This window comes from Aricia agestis, chromosome 2 (genome assembly GCF_905147365.1).
Source record: "Aricia agestis chromosome 2, ilAriAges1.1, whole genome shotgun sequence".
In the NCBI taxonomy this organism is placed as follows: Eukaryota; Metazoa; Arthropoda; class Insecta; order Lepidoptera; family Lycaenidae; genus Aricia; species Aricia agestis.
Genome location: NC_056407.1, coordinates 5,391,202 through 5,406,316, shown reverse-complemented (window position 1 = coordinate 5,406,316; position 15,115 = coordinate 5,391,202). Strand labels below are relative to the sequence as shown.

The 15,115-nt window shown below is 35.0% G+C and overlaps 1 protein-coding gene across 2 annotated transcripts in view; it reads left to right on the top strand.

Moving 5' to 3' along the window:
* The first annotated feature begins 5,317 nt into the window (after positions 1-5,317).
* LOC121739858 (zinc transporter foi) overlaps positions 5,318-15,115 on the top strand; it is a 46,935-nt gene continuing 37,137 nt past the window's right edge. For both annotated transcript variants that reach the window (XM_042132444.1, XM_042132446.1), the window contains exon 1: positions 5,318-5,493. The gene's annotated coding sequence lies outside the window, so the exon portion shown is untranslated. The remainder of the gene's footprint in view (positions 5,494-15,115) is intronic.

Genomic DNA, 15,115 nt, shown 5'->3' with positions numbered 1-15,115 from the left:
GAACGTCGTTAATGTCTAAGGGAGGATTTCACCAATCACACAACTTCGTTTTATGAAACTTAGTTCTTATTAAACGCGTTCCTACGGGGATGTAAATCTCGTTTTGTTTCAAATGGATTTCATAATCTTCTCTTAAATTTTTTGTTTATTTTACATGGTTTTATCATTTTGGAGTCTAGTTACGTTAAGTTATCGACAACAAAGCAAGAAACGGTACATAAGCTACCCAAATGCATCTATACAAACTTTTTGTTTTCGATTCGCCATGTCACTACACTGATAGCACTTCAACGGCTTTTATGAAGTTTAACCGTACAACATTGGACGTCCTGAAGATAGAACTCGGATTTGCTGTGAACGTTGTTGGTGAAATGCAATTCGGTACTATAAACGCGTTTAAATACGTTTAGAATCGATTTAGTGTACACAAAGCGCGTTTTATGACTCAGGTGAAATTGCATAACATTAACAAAAAATTAAAATCGACTTCCAAGTTAAAAACAATAATAACATGCTTATAATATATACTAAAAAGTATTAAATAATTTTTCCTATCTAATAGTGCCTTTTTCCGAATTCGGCTAAACCTCAACTATTTCTGTACTCAATCTTCATCATTTTGAAGTCGGTACCAGATAACTGAATCTTTAGTTCTCTGACAGAATATTTGAAACTTTTGGAACTGGCACCGACTTCAAAATTATGAAGATTGAGTACAGAAATAGTTGAGGTTTAGCCGAATTCGGAAAAAGGCACTATTAGATAGGAAAAATTATTTAATACTTTTTAGTACATATTATAAGGATGTTATTATTGTTTTTACCTTGGAAGTCGGTTTTAATTTTTTGTTAAAAGTAATCATTTCACTCTTTTTAGTTACCTACTAACCATCGCGTAAGTATATTTAATATTCTACGTATCTTAATTCTTATTACAATTTGTTAAGAGTCAGACGTCGTGCTCACAAATATCAGGTAGATAATTTTAAACAATACATTTAAAAAAATCGAAGTGAACAGTAAACAAGTGCTAGCAGCTAGGCCAGAGGTCGGCAGACTTACCAATCAGATGAGCTAAATATCGAGTTTGTACATTTTCCCATACCTTCAAAGAGCCGCTACATAAATTTTATAAGTCTAATAATAATAATGAGAGTCTAATTCGCTTCACACTACAAAGCTACATTTACAGTAAAAAAAAAGCCGAAATGTGACCCTCGTTAGTATGGCGAAAATACTTCAACCCCTTAATATTATCTTAATCTTGGTAAATGTTTACAAACCTACCGAAATTTATTTGACAAACTACTACAAAAGAAAGTCGACGGAGCCGCGATACGTGGGGCTCCTATTTCTAGGTGTTGTGGTCTAAGTTCCAACCTAACCTAACCTACTTTTGGACTTTCTGGATTGTGTTTGTTTTTGTTTTGGCGGGGGGCTGCGCCCCCCCCCCCCTTCCCCCCTTCGGTATCCGTGCCTGAGTAGTTAAGTAAGACTCACTCATCACAGCCTTGAGATCCCTTAAAAATACTTCGTAAACATCAGATAACAGATGATCTTACTCTATACTTACCTACTTGAAAACGTCCACCGCCAGTAAACGGAGAGTTTACTGGCGGTGGACGTTTCCAAGTTGGTAAGTATAGTATAGTAGTAAGGTTCGTAAGTAGGAGTTTTTCTCACCCAAAACAATCCTTCTTAACCCATGTCACCAACATTTAATTGACGTAGGTTCCTAAACCTTAGCCAAATTTTTCTAAGTATTTTCACCATACCATCAAGGGTCACATTTCGGCCTGTCATTCGACAGGGGTTGATTTTTGAGAAAAGTTTATCTGAGCTTTTTTGCTTCCCTTGGCGCCCCCTATCGATTGGTATATTAAAAAGGGGTGGTCATAGGGGGTAGTATTAAGTATTTTCTCCGTACTAACAAGGGTCACATTTCGGCCTGTCTTTCGACAGGCGTTGATTTTTGAGAAAAGCATATCTGAGTTTTTTTGCTCCCCTTGGCGCCCCCTATCGATTGGTATATTCAAAAAGGGTGGTTATAAGAGGTTAAAATTTTGACGAAAATTTTTTCTGTCTTTTTTCCATAGTGCCCCGTTTCCTTCAGTCCAACCCAAATGTGTGCCTTACGCTCTGGAGTAAAGGTTGAATTTGTTACTTGTGTTCAATTTTGTGGTACTTGAACTTGTTTTTTTTGTATTAAAATCGCTTTGAAATGTACCAAATAAATAAGGACATAACGTGATGACTGATGATATTTTATGGTGTTGTGTGTATATTGAATCCATATTATACAACCATGTGAGTTGTGACATTGGTGACCCTGACATGGTAGTGATGATGATGATGATGAATGTAATTTGCATAGTAGCATATGCTTTCAGTTCTTAAAACAACGCCTAAGCCCCCAAACTTGTATCTATAAGGAATCCGGAGTTCTCTTAGTATCTTCGGAACCATAGTACACCTTGGTGCAAAATCTTGCGTTTTGGTAGCATATGCTTAAGATGCTTCTCATAAAACCAAAATCACCATATGTTTTCATATAAATTTTGAAGGGTTCCTTCGATTACTCATGGATCCCATCATCAGATCACCACTTTTGTGAAAATGAGACCAAGTTGGAGTGAAACCTAATATAACAAAACAAAAATTTTGAAAATCGGTTCACAAACGGCAGAGTAGTGGTCGAACATACAAAAATAAAAATAAATAATAAAAAATAAATAAAATATATCCACAGCCGAATATATAACCTCCTCGTTTTTTGGAAGTCGGTTAAAAATAGAAAGAAAACGATAAACAAGTTGCCGAAACGCATCTGTGAAAACTGTCATTTTAACAAGTTTTTCGTCTATGTTTTTTGATCTGTCATGACACTACACTGACAGGACTTGAATGTGTTTAAAAACTCGAATATTGGGCACAGCAAATCCGATTTTTATCAGAAGATAAAAATCGGATTTGCTGTGAACGAGTTTAGATTATGTTGGTGAAATGCAATGAGAGATTTTCCTATATTTTTAATTTGATTGTCAAACAGTTTCCATTTTTGTAACTAGATGGCGTATGGGTAGACAACTATCGGTAATACCAGGGAATACCATCAATTTATTTAAGTAAAATTATGAACAACATTATTGATGCTCCAGATCTATTATCTAAATTCAATTTCAATGTCCCCAGAAGATACTTTCGCAATTACGTACCGTTCCATGTCCCACCCTATAAAACATTCTACCGCCGCAACTCATTTGTCTGTAGAGCTAGCGCACGTTTTAATAATTTTTATTTAGATAATAATATTGACGACATTTTTAAAATAAAAACATCTGAAATCTGTAAGCTTTTATCAAATGCCTATTTTAAAAATAAAAAATGAAAATTGTTACATACTTTGTATTGAGTAATAATTTCAATTACCTGTTATTATGTTTTGTGAGTGCTGTGGTGTATTATTTCCTAAGTTTTGTAATATTCTTACTGAAATTCACTGTTGTTTCTTAATTTGTTTACCTATACTTTTCATGTCGAGTCACTTGACTCATAGCTTATGTTATACTTTACGTCTTACCTTTACTTGCGAAAACTTTATAATTGGCTTTATGTTTTCTATTATAATTGTACTCTTACTGTATTTTCTGCAAGCTGTAAGTGTTCCGAATAAAATAAAATAAATAAATAATTGCTACAAAACTGGGCAAAAGAATGTAAAACTTGATACATTTTAACTTGAAAAAGACGCAATAATATTCCAATGAATAGGATAATAGAGCTATTATAACGATGTTTTAGCTAAAATTCACGGAAGAAATAGCCCTATTTACCGATATTCACACCAAATGTCACAGGAATTATACATTTTGGTTTTGACAACATCTTACCTGCACTTGTGCAAGATAATGGATATTTAATGGCTAATATTTTACCAATAATGAATATCAAAAACCCAAAAACCACAATTTGGGAAAAAATAATAAAAACCACACCAACAATAAAAAGTAGAAGTTTGAAAGTGACATGACCGCCAAAACAGTTGTCAAGTTTCATTTTGACAAGTTTTTATTATGTCAGCGTGTTCCTAAACTATTACCAGTGTAATGTCCTAATCGCTTAGGCCAATGATCGCTTAGGTTTAAGATATTTTGATTTGTGTCACACTTGACAGTACACTGATATTTTTTGGAAACACAACCCATATGTAGTCAGTGATGCCAACCTGTAGATAATTTCAGATCGGTGAGGAACTAATAGAAAATCTAGAAGTGTCTATCCTTACGCCATCTAGTTAAGATTGTTAAAATTAAAATTAAAAAAATATAAATTGTTCATTATGAATGGGAATTTCACAAATGGATACGATGAACGTACACCATTTCTGCAATAGCGTCCAATATTTACAGAATCAGCATCTTCGCGAGCTCCTTGATCATTTTTATGGTTCCGTAAATCGTAACCAAAGGGTAAAAACGGGACCATAGTACTTAGATTTCGCCGTCTGTTCCCAGATTTTTTTCCTCCAACAATCCCCCCAAAAAATTGTTCCCCCCAATTTTCCCCCCATCACCTAAAAAAAACCCCCAAATTTGGGGGGATTCTCCCCAATCTGGCATCACTGTTTGACAAACCGTTCAAACTGACATCAAACGGTTGCAGCATCAAACACGTTAGGTTTGAATCAAACCATTTGATCGTCTCGAGGGGCCTAATTTAATATACCTAGCACTTAGCAGAATAGAGCAACAATCTCGAGCTGTCAAACAAAACCGAAATTGGTTTTCATCTGTGTGAAAAATATGAGTACGTAATACGTATACACTTACACAAGCATCATTGAACATGAATTCTATGAGATTAAATTGTCAATATGCGGCTCGTGCCGACTGGACGTCAAAAAAAGATTGTTGCTGTCATGTATCACACGTCTCTTTTTACCACGCAGTGTTACTGATAGTGGCATCTCTCTTGCTCAGGCCTTTGTTTCTCTATTCCGCTAGGTATATTAACTTTATGGGCGTGGCGCTCTCTCATAATACCGCGGCCGCATGCTTTGCGATAAAACCGATACCATTGGACAATCTGCGTGTTACGTCGCATAGCACGAAGCTTCGGACGATAGACACAGGTGCGGCCGGGCCGTAAGAAATATCGGACGATAAAATCGCAGCTGCGTGCAAGGAATCGCGATTCGCGAAGTTCTATTATCGACCGATAATATCGCGCTGTCTGCGAGAGGCTTAATACTGTTGGCAATACCATAGATAAGGTAATACTGTTTTTTGTATAATCTGTGGTATTTCGTCTATGAAATCGCCTGTAGGCTCGCCGACGGTGGAAAGATTTTTGTGAGTGCTGCGAAAAAAAATCGTAACAAAACTTAAAACATTGTGTGAGAAAAATTGTACTGTTTTGTAAGTGTTATTGGATGAATAAAGAATTGAATGGATTTACCTCAAAATTCTGCCGAAGTGGATGTTTGTAAATACAGGTCAGTGTAAAAATATGAAGTGTTCATGTCACATTTGTCTTTATTTGGATACCGGGTCGCGCTCTAGCGGTGTCAGTTGGCTAATAACACGTCTATATTTATTACCTGGTTCATAATATAATACAGTAAATTGAAACCATGCGGCTTCAACTTAAAAATCTTTCTGCGTATTACAATAAATATTGTTCTGAAAATTTGTACCAACAGCATTGTTGTTTGTATAAAGTCTTTACAAGTCTATTTCAAAAAGGAAGCTCAGACCAAATTAGTGTTTATGTCGGCATAAAATAATTTTTACCTTGTTACTGATTAGTGATTACGGATTATTAATTGCCTATTTCAAGTATATGCCTTGTTCCTTTGGTACAACCTTTAAAACAAATTATATCTTTTATAACAAGTGTGATTTTAGAATTAAGGCATTTGATATGCGCTTTGCTTTGCATTTATAAACTATCCATTTGTACCAATGGTCCATAATTTTACTTTTAAATATTGTCAAAAATCAGTCAAGTGCGAGTCGGACTCGCGCACGAAGGTTTGCGTACTGATACAGAGCAAAAATAGGCTCAAAATTGTGTTTGTTGTATGGGAGCCCCCCTTAAATATTAATTTTATTTTGTTTTCAGTATTTGTTGTTATAGCGGCAACAGATTTATTTTGTTTTCAGTATTTGTTGTTATAGCGGTAACAGATTTATTTTGTTTTCAGTATTTGTTGTTATAGCGGCAACAGATTTATTTTGTTTTCAGTATTTGTTGTTATAGCGCTAACAGATTTATTTTGTTTTCAGTATTTCTTGTTATAGCGGCAACAGATATGTAACACAATCTGTGAAAATTTCAGAAGTCTAGCTGCTATAGCTACTTCTGACATTTTCTACTTCTAAGGTTCTAGAGATACAGCCTGGAGACAGACAGACGGACAGACAACGAAGTCTTAGTAATAGGGTCCCATTTTTACTCTTTGGGCATGGAACCCTAAAAACTGCTCTAATATATTGTAGCTATACCTATATATATTTTTATGTTGTATTTTTGTCTAGACTTTTGCCAGTTAAAATATGTCATATGCTGTTTATGTATGTGCTGTTTTTGTCTTCTTCGAAAAGTATAATGGATATGTAAAATTTTGTATGTAAAATGTAAATATTTTTACTATAGGAATTGGAGTGTACATACTACAGCTGCTGTAGCCCTACAACATTAGAAAGGAAGAGAATGAACATACTGACAGATTTTAGTGACAAAATGGGAGATTATTTTTATGGAAATGGATTTATTTTTTGTTTTTAGTGCATTTTAATAATAAATATTAAATACATTAAAATGCTCATGTGTTAGTTCTTATTGTTTTATATAGCTTATAAGAAGTTTTAGACGCACTTTTCCAGAAAGGTATATTTTACTATGTAGACCAAAACGATGATTACTTTTTGGTGTTGATAATTATTTTTTGATGATTAATGATTTTTTTATAACCACTGTGGTCATGCTAGGGTACTGGCATAGAAATGGTTTCTTTCTACGGAAGAATAGACAAAATGAGAGATTGACAAAGGTAATCTGCCATTTTGTAACTAAAATCTGTCAGTATGTCCATTCTCTCCCTTTTCTAATGTTGTTATGCTAATCCCCCATAAGTGGACTCAGTGCTAGTGCTATTTTATGGGAGTACATCTTGTAACTAGTATTTTAGTTTTGTAATTCTTCGGCAACTATGAATAATTCTCGCCCCCGAAACCCCCTATATTATACTAAATTTGAAAACTTTAACTTATAAAAATTATCATAACGCAATTCACTAGTATGAGTCCCTGGGACTCACTCGGCGTCATAACTCACCAAATATGGTATGTACGGCGTACGCACTCATCCTCTCGGCACCATGTCGCCCGCGTCACTACATGAAAGTACTGAGACGTGGGGGAAACTAGCTGCTAAGACTTTTAAATTAAGGCTGTTTAAAATTTTGATGCGAGTCCCTGGGACTCAGGAAGTGAATTAAGGGTTAATATTTAGGAGGCAAAATGAAATAAAATATCCTTTTTTTAGGCATTTCTTGTAATCACGTGGTCAGAGAGGTCAATTATTGACATATTTTGATATATAACATATTCGGCCTTTCCATCATTCCATGTTTGCTGTTATTACAGCACAATCACATTTTTATAAAGTTTTCCTGTTTAGGAGGAAAAAAGGGAGAACACATAATGTTATTGCGCTTGCCAAAACCTCAATGTGTAATTACTAATTAGTCAAGTTTTCAGAAAAGCCAAAACAAAAAAAAAAAACCAGTTGGCTAAGCGTCGTCTAGCTGTAGTGTTGAACGTTGTAGTCAACAAGTCGGCTAAACGACGTATAGCCGTGTGATTGAATGGCGTTGTTCAGTCAAAGGGCTAGCTGTTTGATTGAACGGCTATTTAAACCAGTCGGCTGCGACATATATATACAACTAGCTGTTGCCCGCGACTTCGTCCGCGTTAGTATAGTAGATCACGTCCCAAGTATTATTTATTGTACAAAAATATTCAATGTACAGCATTGACTTTCCTACGATTTTATTTTTCCGCGTTCCGCGCGGCTTCGCTTGCGTAATTTAGGAATTTCACGCGACCGTACATTTTTCCGCAAAAAATAGCCTATGTCCCTTAACGTGGTCTATTCTTCATGTTTGCCAAATAACATAAAAATTGCTCCAGTAGTTCTTAAGAATCTTAAGATAATAAGCAATTTCATATAATTTCCCCCGTTTTTTCCACATTTTCCTCTATTTCATCGCTCCTATTAGTCGTAGAATAAAAAAATATAACCTATGGCCTTCCTCAATAAATAGGCTATCTAACACTGAAAGAATTTTTCAAATCGGACTAGTAGTTCCTGAGATTAGCGCGTTCAAATAAGCCCTTTCAAATAATTTCCCCCGTTTTTTCCACACTTTCCTTTATTTTTTCGCTCTTATTAGTCTTAGCGTAATAAAATATAGCCTATAACCTTCCTCGATCAATGGGCTATCTAACACTGAAAGAATTTTTCAAATCGGACCAGTAGTTCCTGAGATTAGCGCGTTCAAATAAGCCCTTTCAAATAATTTCCCCCGTTTTCTCTACATTTTCCTCTATTTCTTCATTTCTATTAGTCTTAGCGTGATAAAATATAGCCTATAGCCTTCCTCGATAAATGGGCTATCTAACACTGAAAGAATTTTTCAAATCGGACCAGTAGTTCCTGAGATTAGCGCGTTCAAATAAGCCCTTTCAAATAATTTCCCCCGTTTTCTCTACATTTTCCTCTATTTCTTCATTTCTATTAGTCTTAGCGTGATAAAATATAGCCTATAGCCTTCCTCGATAAATGGGCTATCTAACACTAAAAGAATTTTTCAAATCGGACCAGTAGTTCCTGAGATTAGCGCGTTCAAACAAACAAACTAACAAACTCTGCAGAATTATAATATTAGTATAGATATACATACATAGGCCTGGAGATGATGACACAAAAATCTTGGTCATTTGTACCAGGCTGGCGGTTTTACAGGGGTATAATTACATAAAGACAAAAAGGAAAATGATGGCCATAGCGCTTGCATTGGCAGCCCAAACGCGTGGGCGTTAAGGCGAGGATAAACCCCAATTTGTTATTCCGTGACTCCCGGTTTACCTAGTTCCAATATAATAACGAAGTGTTAAAAAATATGAGATTTAAAGCACAATATTTAAAATACCTTAAACCATAAATATTTTAATAAAACGTAATACTTTGGCTGTAATTAATTTACAAACTCACCTCCGATAAAAATCTATTTCATAGAAATATAAGTATTAACTAGGATAATAATTATACATTTTATTTGAATAAATTGTTAGTAAATCTATAATAAAATGTCCTTAACCGAACAATTTTGTTTCTTAATGTTTATTTCCAAAGATATTAAAAAAAACACGAAAAATAGAGAAGATCCGCTCGAGTAACTACAGTTTTATGCTAAGCTAAAATGAATCTTATTGCGATGCGTATACGCTTGGTCTTTAGTTGTGTGCAAGGTTATCGTTTTGGATTGAGATTAATCCCCGCCTTATTCGAACGTGTCAGATAAAAAACGAGTGACGAACGATTTGTTCCACAAAAATGCTTGTATTTTCAGATAGTCGAAAAAAAATATAAGTAGGCGGTAGCGTAATGCCATACTTCTCGGGTGTGGCTTACAGCCCGTCATACCGATGCACAGTGTACGGAGGAGACGAAAAATCGGAAATTTTATTTTTTCTTCAATTTTGGATGGGCATTAGTATTATGAATGCGAGAGTAGAACACCCGCGTGTCAATTCGCAATAGTTTTTATTCTACGAGCTACCAAAGTTTAGCGATTTTTTGCGGCCCGGAAGCGAAAAATCTATATATGGGTGGTTCTACAAAAATTGGGTAACTTTTAGGGTTATTTTGTTTACTGTAGTTTTTATAGTAAAGGGCATTGAGTAACTTTGTATGGACCTGTGGCGTCATTTTTTTTTCCAGCGGCCAGGGATTAAACCAATACTATTTTGTAGCACTACATTAGAGAAACATATATTAGTAATAAAAATTATTCTAAGTAATATCGGAGCTGAGATACGACTTTTTTAGTATATTTATTTTTGCGCCTTATGTTCACAAAATCAATAGTAATTAAAGTTACTTTATGGAGCTATCCTTAACAAACAGGTATAGAAAGGGTTTATTAATCTGTTGGATATATATTTCTCACTAGCTATTGCCCACGACTTCGTCCGCGTCAAATATATTAATAATTTTTCATACATATTTTCACACTGGGTTTAATTAACTCTGGTCCGACTAAAATATAGCCAGACTTGAGACTATATTTCACTAGACAGTGGTTTTCAAAGGGCCGGATGCAATATTACTTATTAGGCAATTATAATTATTGCTCTTGTGAATTAATGTGTTGTAGGTAAAATGACTCTAGAGTCTAGGGTATTGTTCCCATAATATAATGTCGATTATTTCCACTATTTAGCGAATTTTCACCATAGTGCAGTATGAGTTATGACGCCGGACGCCACCTTTCGGCAGAATTTTTAGTCTAGCTTTTAAACTCCTTCCCAGCTCATACACGTGGAGCTGCAGAAATGTTTTATAGAATATTAACTAAACTATTTACTTACACTAAAAATATAAAAACATCAAAAGCCCTCTTTAAGAAATTCGAGAAAAAATGGATTTGCATTATTTTGCAAAAGAAAAATAAATAGTTAAAAAAACTCATTAAATGACGGCGCGTAGTAGTAGTATCATTCTTCTAAAATTTACGAATAACTAAAAATAGAAATAAATGATGAATTAATGAATTGTACTTGTATCTACCAGTGTGTAACAAAAATAAGTGATAATACTTTAGGGTGTGTACACTGTACGTGTTCCTTATAGAGAGTTCACTGTGAAAGTAGCAGCGCTGAAAGACGATTTTTTTTCACTTTTGTATGGACAAGGGCCCGAGCGTTTCCCCATACAAAGTTTATACGTGGGAGAGCCATGCTTCGGACGAATGGGCCGGCTTGACCGAAGAAATACCACGTTCTCACAGAAAACCGGCGTGAAACAGCGCTTGCGCTGTGTTTCGCCGAGTGAGTGAGTTTACCGGAGGCCCAATTCCCTTCCCTATCCTCCCCTATTCCCTTCCCTTCCCATCCCTACCCTCCCCTATTACCCTATTCCCTCTTAAAAGGCCGGCAACGCACCTGCAGCTCTTCTGATGCTGCGAGTGTCCATGGGCGACGGAAGTTGCTTTCCATCGGGTGACCCGTTTGCTCGTTTGCCCCCTTCTATCATAAAAAAAAACGAAAGTGAAAAAAAAATTTTTGGTCTTTCAGCGCTGCTACTTTCACAGAGAAAACTCTCTACAAGGAACACGTACACAGTACACACCCTAAAGTATTATCACTTATTTTTGTTACACCCTGTATATCTACAGGTTGTAACCAAACTAAGTGATAATTACTTTAGTTAGAGTATACTTATATTATGTGTCCCTTGTATACAAGGTTAGGTACTCTATAGAGTTCACTGTGAAAGAAGCAGCGCTGAAAGACATTTTTTTTGTGATTTGTATGGGCAAGCACCCTGGCGTAAAGAGTTTCCCCATACAAAAGTGAAAAAAAGTTCTCTTTCAGCGCTACTACTTTTACTCTAAACTCTATACACGAGAATCATACACAGTACACACCCTAAAGTATTATCACTTAGTTTTGTTATACCCTGTATACTAATATTATGAAGTTGAAGTGTTTGTGTGTTTGAAAGTGCTAATCTCAGGAACTTGATCTTGATCTCTTGAATTTGAAAAATTATTTTTATGTTGGATAGCCCATATATCGAGGAAGGCTTTAAGCTAATAAATAATGCCATTTTTGTTTTTTATTTTCCTGAGTATTCATGTTATGATTGAATTTACTTTTAGTTGAAAATACGAACTTAAAATGCCTAATATCTCGGCTCCGATATAGTTTAGCTATATGTCCCCCATAACAAAGTTTACTCCCCTTGATATGGTCTTTCATAATATGCCGGTTTGGTGAGTGGCCGCGAAATTTGATAATGACGCCAATATTACCCAAACCCCTTTAGACATCTTTGGGTTTAAAAGATGGGTAATATAATGAATATATTGTTGCAAATCGGGACAGTCATTTTTTAGAATAGTTTTTAAAATTCAAACGTGGGAGAGCCATGCTTCGGCACGAATGGGCCGGCTCGACCGGATAAATACCACGTTCTCACAGAAAACCGGCGTGAAACAGCGCTTGCGCTGTGTTTCGCCGAGTGAGTGAGTTTACCGGAGGCCCAATCCCCTAACCTCTACCCTATTCCCTTCCCTACCCTCAACTATTCCCTTCCCTTCCCTTCCCTACCCTCCCCTATTACCCTATTCCCTCTTAAAAGGTCGGCAACGCACTTGCAGCTCTTCTGATGCTGCGAGTGTCCATGGGCGACGGAAGTTGCTTTCCATCAGGTGACCCGTTTGCTCGTTTGCCCCCTTATTTCATAAAAAAAAAAACGATTTTTCTGAATTTGACTGCCATATATATATCGGTACTGTGTCACCCTCGTCAGTCCATACCCATGCCTGTATATATCGGTACTGTGTCACCCTCGTCAGTATAGGAATTAACGACTTACCCACAATACTGACTTTTTGACTGGCCCTGCGCAAGATTATGTCATATCCGACGAGCTAGCACTCATACTGTAATAGTGGCAAAGAAATGCTACAGTTCTTAGCTGACAATATTACCAACTAAACAAAATTAATAGTTATTTGACCATGTATACGTGTTTTTTGGTGAAAATTTTCGCATTTGAAAGTTACACAAAGGACTGACGAATGAAACCTATGACAAAGTTTCCTCTCTTTAAATAAAATTAAATACATTGTAAATATTTTTACATTATGAAAGTCCTGACATTCATTATTACGTACATTAAAGATTGTAAGTATATATCAAGTTGTCTGAAATTAATCGTAGAATCCGATGAACAGTCTCTTGATTGAACGTTTTTGGGTTTGTGACAGGCCAAAGTACTGACGTTTTGAGCATACTCTTTTAATTTTATACAATTTCTAATTAAATTACGTATCTGAAATTGAGTGACCAATTAAAAGAGATTACATACTTATAAAATTAAGTATAAAATCTTTAAAATAGAATGTGATTTAATATATATTGACTGGTGACAGCGAGTTACCCAATTTTTGTAGAATCATCCATATCTCCAAATTTTTTACGTAATAAATAAAATTTTGTATTCCACCTGAAAGCCTATTAAATAAGGTATATTTCAAGATTTTTTCCTGATCCGCCGTGTCGATATTTTACCTACAATAAAATAATTTTCATTTTTAGGTTTTTATTTTTTTAATCCAAAACCAAAAAAAAGATGCAATCGAAAATATCAACAAATTAAAGGTATGCAAGCATTCGCATTACGCACAAAAAAAACCACTTGTAAGATCCGTTTACAGGGCATTTTCAAAAAAACGTGTACTCTTGCAAAAATATGTCTATATTTTTTAAGGTCATTTATTTACCTTTGATTGAATGTTATATACAAGGAAAAATATTGAACTAATGGAATAAGTTAAAAAGAACGCCGAAAACGTTATATTATTCTGATATTCTTGAAACAAAATCGAATTTTCGACGAAACAGATTCCGTTGTGCGACTAAATGTAAAATATAATTTAATACAAAAAAATACAGCAATAAATGGATTTCTTCGTTTATTTAATCTAGTGAAATGCATATTTAATTGTTTATTAAAAAATATATACTTAGATAATTTCAAGGATCCACAAGAGTAGCAATTATTTTTAATCCATATGCGATCAACCCACTAGGTTATTTTTCATTTTTTTACATGAGTAAGTAATATTTAACATATTTAAAGAAGTTTTTATAACACAAAAATAAAAGTATTTTAACATTTTTATTGTTGCACTACTTATAAAAGTAAAAAATTCTTTGATTTCATACATTTAACTTCATTAATTAGAGGGACGAACATCTCATAATCATAAAGATGTGTTCACATGTCTACGAATTCCTAAGTTGTTATTAGACATCGGATTATATGCACGTACAAAGTGCCGAAATATGCATGCAAATATGCACTAGAAGTGGTCGAAATATGCACAAAATATGCACAATCAAAAGTCACTTAATATTAAAATTTATAATTTTTTTGAAGACTTTTCCGGCAGTGACATTAATAAAAGCGCCAATTTTTATAATTTCATAAAATCCAGGATTTTTAAGTTCTTGAAATAAAGACTTTTTAGTTTTTATTTATTTATTATACGTCAATAATAATTGTCTACCAACATTTTCCGATTGCCATCATAATGCCCATGGAATTTAAACTACCGAAATATGCAAAATTGCCAAAATATGCACTATCGCCTAAAAAGTGACATTATATGCATTTGCATATGCAAGTATGCAAATGCATATAATCCGATGTCTAGTTTATACGTGGGAGAGCCATGCTTCGGCACGAATGGGCCGGATCGATCGGATAAATACTACGTTCTCATAGAAAACCGGCGTGAAACAGCGCTTGCGCTGTGTTTCGCCGAGTGAGTGAGTTTACCGGAGGCCCAATCCCCTAACCCCTACCCTATTTCCTTACCTACCCTCAACTATTCCCTTCCCTACCCTCCCCTATTATCCTATTCCCTCTTAAAAGGCCGGCAACGCACTTGCAGCTCTTCTGATGCTGCGAGTGTCCATGGGCGACGGAAGTTGCTTTTCATCAGGTGACCCGTTTGCTCGTTTGCCCCTTTATTTCATTTAAAAAAAATGTTATTATATAAATCTAAAAATATCAATGACCGGCCATTATATGTGACCATACGAAAAGTCACAAATCGGAAGTCACGTAATATTACTTTCTTTAACTTTTAAAGTGTTTGTAAATAACCGATAATAGTTATCACAATTTCATTTTTTATACTAAATACTAAGCTAATTTTGCAACGTGTCAACAGTAAAAACAGTTGGAGAAAGTATAATAATGCTTACAAAATATGGTCACTTATCTGAACAAATAAACCGTTCCTGAAGAAC